This window comes from Myxocyprinus asiaticus, chromosome 37 (genome assembly GCF_019703515.2).
Source record: "Myxocyprinus asiaticus isolate MX2 ecotype Aquarium Trade chromosome 37, UBuf_Myxa_2, whole genome shotgun sequence".
Classification (NCBI taxonomy): domain Eukaryota; kingdom Metazoa; phylum Chordata; class Actinopteri; order Cypriniformes; family Catostomidae; genus Myxocyprinus; species Myxocyprinus asiaticus.
Genome location: NC_059380.1, coordinates 22413772 through 22422300, shown reverse-complemented (window position 1 = coordinate 22422300; position 8529 = coordinate 22413772). Strand labels below are relative to the sequence as shown.

The following is an 8529-nucleotide window of genomic DNA, read 5'->3' as shown; positions in this document are numbered from 1 at the left end:
CAACTGAAAGCCTTTGCTTTTAAATTAGTCTGCAGCTACACCGATAGGTATCAATATAAAGTCCAAGACCACTGTTGACCAATGAAACATAAACAAAAAAAATTATCTTTCAATGGCGAAATGGCTCATCCTCTGCAGCAGATGTAGTCATTTTCTCAGGATGTCAGTGGACAACGTGCTCAGTGATTCTAAGCCAATAGTTACCTAGTGTCTAACTCAAATTCCAATTTTTCAGATTAACCTAATAATTCTCCATGTTTTTGTTTTATATTTGTCTGTAAAATGTTGCTGAAATTAACCGTTTGTCTGGAGAATGTTCTAGAGTGCAGTTTCCTCTCTCTTCCACTCCATAGCCTCCAGTGTAGCGCTAAGCTCGGCTTCTTGGCTAGCGTGACGTTCACTCATGACTGCAATTTGCTTCTCCAGTCGCCACAGCTGCTCCTGGTACTTTTTACGAGAACTTCTGTAGGTGCGTGAGACTTTACTGTAGAGAGAAATGTCTGTGATTGACCTAGCCATTTATATACATTTGTGTTAAAGCTGAAGTGTGTAATTTCACCAAACAAAATTGCAAACATAATAAATGTTTCATGACAGGTTTCCAGAACACTCCCCCAATCTGCTATTGGTCTGCTATAACAGTCACGCCCCAAACTCACACCATTGAATGAGCTGATGCTGCTTTGTCAGACTGGTCAGGAAACTGCTAGAACCAATCTGTTTACATTTTTTGGGGAAACCAACCTATGAATGGCTTACTTTAATATGTTTATACTGTAAACAGTTCTTGTCATCCATTACCATAGCCTGACCCTGAAATTGATGTTTACCAGTATGATTGTGTTATATGCTAATGAAAATTATGATAGCTGATGCAATGTTAATATTTTGTAGATGTATTATTGAATGCAATGACTTTTTATCTTCAATGCGATGATCATGTGATTGTTAATTGGATGGTCATGATGATCAGTTGCTAAAATGACATGTGATATTCATATATTCACACATTCATGTGATTTCTGAAAGTAATTATTGTAATGTTTGTGGATAGTGAACCGCCATGGCCTCTGACTCCTGCAAGCGTGCCATTGTCAGGACTGATCTTGCCCTCACCCATCTCGCCCTGCTGTGGGATACACAGAGCAGCCCTGTCCTGCTACAGCCAAGAGATCCTCTGCAGAATAACACCTGCCTTGTCCTCAAACTGGAGTAAGCTAGAGAATAAAGAAAGACTTTAGAGGCTTTTCAAATCCAAGATGACGTCTGTTTTATTATTACAAGTAAATAATTGGACTAAATAATTTGGGAAGGTTATGGCATGTTAAGCCATCTTAATTAATCTAATTTGCCACTGAAAATTGGATCAAAGGTTTGTCAGGATACTTGCACTCAGATTTAGGCTGCATCCCAATTTTTGTTACAAATAGATTGTAAATGGCACCTGTGCGATTTCTGGTGGATTTTCGAAATGTGTATCTATGCATGCTTTTTGGACTAATATTTCCTACACCCCCTTGTGCTTTGGAAGTAGAGGGGTTTTATGATGTTTCTTTTTTAGGTTTTTCTGTTTAAGAAATATGGGGAATGGTGTGGAATGTGAGGCAGAAGCTGTCACAGCAGTTCATCTAAAAGTAATAATGAATTTTAAGGTTATGAATTTATCTAGATGAAAATGCACATAGTATGGGAGTCTGTTATTTCACGCCATAATGTCATGATGTGGTACTATAATATGTCCTTATACTTACTGTAAAAATTCGTAACCTGTAATTGTTACTCTAAGGAGCTGACCTAACCCTTAAAAATAGTTTTGTTGGTGTAACCTTAAGTCTTCAGATTAAATATTTAAATTTTTTAATGAATGTATTTTTCAGTGTACTGTCTAACTCAGAAGTATGTACTTGCCCACCACCACTTTTAGTGTGTAGTAGAATTAAATTGGGATTGCACTCTGTGATTTGGGATGCACTATTTCTAATCTTGCATTCTATATGGGATGGGCAGAATTTGAATTGGGATTGGCCTCGTATACCCCTGTCTGACTAGACCTGCGTCCAAATTCGCATAGTATCCAACCGTAAAGGTGCACTCAGACATCTAGCGATGTAGATTCAGCATCATGTAAAAGCAAAAAGTCTCAGTTACAGAGGCCATTATTGAGATAAGGCGATTAATATTCATCTGTTTGTACAATCTCAACATGGCAGCACTCATTAATGTGCACCCAACACCATGAAGAATAAAGCAGCTTTTATATGTGATGCGAATTTACTTCATTTTAAACATATTTTTCAAAAATACTATTGTTTTTATATGTTTTGACAGGAATTTAAGTTTATGTTACCAAAAAAAAAAAAAAATAAAATCTTAAAAAACTTGTATGTGTGTGATGACAATTAGTGTGTCCTATATCCAGGGTTGGGGAGTAATGGAATACATGTAACGTGATTACGTATTTAAAATACAAAATATAAGTAACTGTATTCCACTACAGTTACAATTTAAATAATTGGTAATTAGAATACAGTTACATTCAAAAAGTATTTTGATTACTGTATAGATTACTTTGCATTTTATTGTCATTTGTTTCATTTAATATTTAGTCCTTTCAGATGGGAAACATTTATACATATAAATGATGCGATCCAAAGTGCATTTGAACAGCGGTGAAACAATTTCTTATGATGTGTTACATTCATACGAGCAGACAGAGAAGTAAGTTTGAAGCAAGTTTGGAGCAGAAGAAATAGAAATAACCCTTGTGTAAATTGTCAGCTTTACACTAAGCTAAAATGCTATTTCTAACCATTTTACATGCACACGTTACCAAGCACGATCATGTATTTTTTTTTCAAGAAAATTCACATTGGATCATAATTGTTTTTTTTTTCTAGTAAGACCTTTGATATTAGGGCAAAAATCATATTCTTGATAATAATTTTTGTGTTGTTTTCCTGTAAAAATATCTAAAAATCCTTAAAACAAGATCAATTTGATTGATCTTGTTTTAGATATTTGCATAAGATATTTAGGTTTTTCAGAGAATGTATTTTTAACATGTGTATTTTGTCTTACTGTACTGGCAGAGTTTTTATAGTCAAAACAAGTGAAAAAATCTACCAGTGCTGAAGAAGTAATCCAAAGTATTTAGAATACGTTACTGAACTTGAGTAATCTAACGGAATACATTACAAATTACATTTTACAACATGTATTCTGTAATCTGTAGTGGAATACATTTCAAAAGTAACCCTCCCAACCCTGCCTATATCATAGTATGCTGAAAATCGAATGCCAGAGGTGCCTGGAAGATATACTTTGTCCAATGGATTTTCAATGTGTGCAACTGTGCATGCTTTTCCAGCTAATATTGGAGGAGTAATGACAGTTAGAATGTAGAAATCTATTAGAAAATTGGAATGTAAGTCTGAAGCTGCAACATAATTTTTGTAAAGTTTGAACCATAAAATAATATTGAATTTTAAAATAATGACTTCAGCTTGATGCTAATGCTTAATGCAAACTGCTTACATGCAGTTTCTGTTTTTTGAAGCGCTGTGCTGGGTAGCCCTATCCACAGTGGAATCTTATAGATCCTAAATCCCAAGGCACAAAACAATTTAATAAACATTGCATAGGTCTATGTTCTGATTGGCAGCAATTGTGTCACATCGCACAGCATTTTAGTGTAAATAGACAGATTATTTGTCAGTGGAAACCTGTTGCACCTGGTTAAGAAAACAGTGTTGAAAAATATGTTTGAGGCAACTACCTGTTTGGTCTGCACTCAGTATTGCCCTCTAGTGTACAGGAGGATGACTCTCCCTTGTCCAAGTTCTTCTCACCAGTTAACTGAGAGGTCAGACTGAGGTCTGCTTAATGCCTTTGTAAAAGAGAAGCACTGAAGTTGAGTGTTTGTAAAAATGTAAAAATGCAGAAGGTTATTTGTGAGGGTTAGGTTTAGGGGTAGGGTTAGAGTTAGGGGATAGAATCTATAGTTTGTACAGTATAAAAATCATTATGTCTATGGAGAGTCCTCATAATGATAGCTGCACCAACATGTGTGTGTGTGTGTGTATGTGTGTGTGTGTGTGTCACATGAGAATTAAGTGTACTGCACCTGCGTTTTGTTGTTTTCTGGTCTCGTACAGTGACAGCAGGTCACTGTAAGCCTCCTCACACTCCTCACTGTCAATCAAAGATGCCATACAAACAAACAGACATTTCATGCCAGGAGCCAAAGGTGTCAGAACACGAGGCAGTCAATGAAAGGATGCATTGGGTCAAGGTTTGCATGAATGTTATGAAGATTCAAGAAGACATACTGTTACAGGATCGGTTTTAGCAAATGTTATGAAATCTACATTACGGCCCAAGGGTCAGAAACCACTAGTGAAAATGCTTTGTTGCATTTTTTCAAATTTGATACAAAATATTCAATTACAAATATTATCAGAATAAGAATTTCAGTGATAAATTGAAATGAAACATGTATATAAATTCCAGTATTTTGTAGTATCTGCTTTAGCATGACAGCATGAACTAGGCATGGAGTGTGATGAGCAGGAGGGCATGGCCGGGCCGTGATGATGCACGGCCTGCGTTGAATCAGCTGACCAGTGAGAGAGCGTGAAAAAGGGGAGCCGGAGGCACCAGTTCGAGAGAAAGAGATGTACGTGGCCGCATTGCATGTGTGTCTGTGTTTGTTTATGTTTGTTTTAAGTTAAGTTTGACAAGAAAACTTTATGTTTACTGTTCAGCCGGTTCCCGTCTGTACCATCTCAGGGAACCAGTGTCTTTTGGGCCATTTCTCAAATGACCCGACATGGCTACTGAGTCGAGTTTCATTCATAGGAAGGAAACTTTCTAAATGGGCACCAACAAACTTTTTTTCCAGTTGACCCTCAGTCCCACCTGCTCCAAATCTATGAGCAACAGATCCCTGTGCTTGCATACCTGTGCCTCTAATTAAGTTAGCAACAGCCAATTATTGAGGTAATTCAATACACAAATGCTGCTCAGCTTTCATTTCATGAATGTGCGAGGAGACAGGGACAACCCAAAAGGTAGGACTTTGAACTGGTATGCAGTCCCCTCGATGGCCAATCTCAAGAATGGCCTGTGATGAGGGGTAATCTGCACATGAAATTATGCATCTTTCAGGTCAATTGATATAAACCAGTCCAGGGGGCGGACATGAGACAATATCTGTCTCTGAATCACCATCATCAACAAAGACCACGTAAGTGTTCAATTGAAAGGTCTCAGGTCCAGTATGGGCCACAACAATCTTCTCTTTTTGGTGATCAAAAAATAACAGCTGTAGAAGCCTTTCTGTTCTTCACCAGTCTGTACACTCTTTTTAACATCCTTGGCGAGGAGAATCTGTACCTCTGAGCATAGAACTGGCACGTCCCTGGTGCAAAGCAGAGGAAAGATCACCACTGAATTATGGCAGCCAGTCAAGAGCTACTTCCAAAACATACACAGAACAGAGATGACTGAACATCACATTATGAGCGGAGATGAAAACAAAAAAGTTTTTGGGCACTTTGTTGTATCAATCATGGGACAAAAATGTGAATAGTGAAGACAATAGAACAGTTTTCAAATCTGCAAAACTTTTGGGATGTTTCATTCAAACTTTTGAGAATGAAGTGAGAACAGCACTTAGAGCAGGCATTACCATAAAAACCAGCACTGCTTTGAGACTTTACATTAATTCATAGACATTTATTCTTACAAGGAGTGCTTCGAGTTTAATACAAGTTCTATTGACAGCATTTGTGGCATAATGTTGATTACCACAGGAAATTATTTAGACTCATCCCTCTTTTTCTAAAGAAAAAATATTGCATGCCGAAAGGCACATACAATGAAAGAAAACTAGTCCAATACACAAAACATTAAATACACACTGTTTTTCAAAAATATAGCCACAATAATTAAGCACAATGTGTTAACATGACTCTGGTGTGACTCTGCCTACTAGCCTTGCCTGTGTAAAGTTATCCAGTATTTCAACTTTATTTTCATGAAAACATACCTTTAATGCCGGTAAACCATGCAGGCGTAAATCCCGGAAACTTTCACACAATGTAAAGGATACAAAAAAAAGAGAGAGCTGACATGACTGAGTTTTTGGTTTTCATCGGTATCTCCTGTTTTTGAACAAGCCATCGATTTGTCCTATCCATGATCAGACACACGGAGAAGACGCAATGGAATCAGTGCTCTGCCTTAACAACAGCCTCCCCTCATAAACAACTGCTTTATGACTGCAGCCAAGAAATGGAGCTTTAATGACTGAAATGGAGCTTAAGCGTTGTTCAGGCAGACCATGGTATTGCCAGCAGGCTCTTTAGCTGATGCTCAGCTGATCTGTCAGCTCTACCTCCTACCAATTAGGCAGTACATATAAACACACCATTCAGAACACACGCCTGCTCTAGTCTGTCACACAGACGTTCGCAAGCCACTGGGCTTGCTTGCTCGCTGGCAGCTCTGACACCATTCTATGGGAAGGAACAGGGTTAGAGATGGTAGCACTCTGTTTAGCTGGTCCCAGACTAGAGAGCGAGCAAACTGTCTGGGTTACAGGACTACTCCGCCTTAGCAGGATGTTTCTATAAACCAGCAATTGCTTCTTAGCTAATTGAAACCTCTCTGTGAAAGCATCAATAGCATCACCAAAGAGGCCCAGCTGACACAACGTGGCATCAAGCAGGCGACAAATCCTCCTCAAAATCTCTATTTCTCTATCCCGCAAAGCTTTGTTTTAGGGTTCCAGAGCAAGAGAGTTGTCTAAGCAAAATTCTGATGGTGTGATGCTTGGCTCCAGCTTATAGGCTATGCCCACAAAGACGTAAGCATAGGTTGAATGCCAAGCATCACCAGCCAATCTAATTGGCGTGATGGTATTGGGTATCAAAGTCAGCACCCGCTGGGGGGTGCTCCCATAGAGTAGCTTCTGATGTAGCGTCAAAGTTACGTTCTTGAAAGGGAAATGCACCCATCAAGCATTTTCATGGGGTTTTTATTGAATGTTTTAATGAATGTTTAAGGAATGATTTGGTAATAATGTTGATTACCACAAACAATAATTTCGACTCGTCTCTCGTTTATTTTCTTTTTTTTAAAAGCAAAAGTTGTGGTTACAGTAAGGCGCTTACAATGGAAGTAAATGTGTCCAGTCTATAAACATTAAAATACACACTGTCTCAAAAGTATAACTGCAAGACATAAACATTACATGTGCTAACAAGATTTTAGAGTGAGTTATATCCAATATTACAAAGTTGTTGTCATAACAATACAGCGCCAGTAAACCCTGTAGTCTGGTCAACGCTGTAACGGCAGTAAATCCCTGATTTTATCCCACTAAATTAATCCCCATTCACTTCTATTGTAAATGTCTTGCCCTAACAATTTTTGCTTTTATTTGTATTAAGGAGGGAATAGTTTAATTATTTTTGTGGTAACCAGCATTATGCCACAAATGCTGTCAACCTTTTCCTCTAGCCACTTCTTCTCATCCTCAAAATCCACTAGCTTTCTTTCAGCACTCATAAGTTCTTCCTTTCAGCTCTCTAAGGATGTGCTGAGATCTTGGTTCTGTTTGTACAATGAGAGCACATCCCACTGATACTGACGTCTCTCCTCAGGAGGCAGAGCAGAGGGGAACGAGATCACCAAATCTCTCTCCATCTCTTCCAGCACCTGGGGCAGATTACATGGATCAAAGCTGAAGAAAGTTTAAATGTAGTACAGTATACAATTTCCTGCTCCAGAGATGTAAATGAGCACCTGTGTGGTCTGAACCCAGCTCTCCCTTTCTGCAGATAGATGATTGGCATGGACTCTCTCAGCACTCTGAGTTTGCCAGAGCAGTTCCCTTCCTTGACCACAAGAGATCTCAAGACCAGAGAGGACATTCTGTAGCTGCTTTCCCCTGTGGGAAAATAGTGACAGTATTATACAATATGACAGTGTGGCAAAATGTGTCCTACATATTCTGAAGAAAATGAAATTGTTGAGCAAAAAGTATGATTTTTTTTCTTTGAAATTTAATAAATGCTTACCCATGTGAAAGTCAACTTTACCAGGGTGTTGTCAGTGTTTAAGTAAAAAAAAATTCTCATTATTAACTTTCACGTTCAAGAAACATAATGATGTGCCCAGTGAAACAAGGATACTAATTAAAAAAGTTTAATAAGTAGCATTGCATGTGGAAACAAAAGTCTGGCAGGATCAATAGTGCTGTAAATTGTAGCCTGTCTATTCTGATACAGCATTTACTGTGATTGATGTCAAGGTATTGTATAAACAGAACATGCCTTCAGAGTCCCTGCTGACTCTCTTGGTCTTGGACTCCACAGATGTTGTGTCAGCGTCCACCACTGTGAGGCTGCATGCTGAAGAGCTCAAACCCTGCTGGAGAACACACCCACTAGCCTAGTGTTGAGTTTCAGATGTTTTCATTTCTCTGTGAGAACACAGATACACACAATGGCCACAAAATATACT

At 38.3% G+C, this 8529-nt stretch overlaps 1 long non-coding RNA gene across 1 annotated transcript; it reads right to left on the bottom strand.

Moving 5' to 3' along the window:
• Window positions 1-388: 388 nt before the first annotated feature.
• LOC127427697 (uncharacterized) lies at window positions 389-8017 on the bottom strand. Its single transcript, XR_007894969.1, has 5 exons — window positions 7810-8017; window positions 4124-7722; window positions 3776-3886; window positions 1117-1217; window positions 389-484 (listed from the first exon to the last, which is right to left on the bottom strand). It is a non-coding gene; the product is annotated as an uncharacterized LOC127427697 (long non-coding RNA).
• Between the last annotated feature and the right edge of the window lie 512 nt (window positions 8018-8529).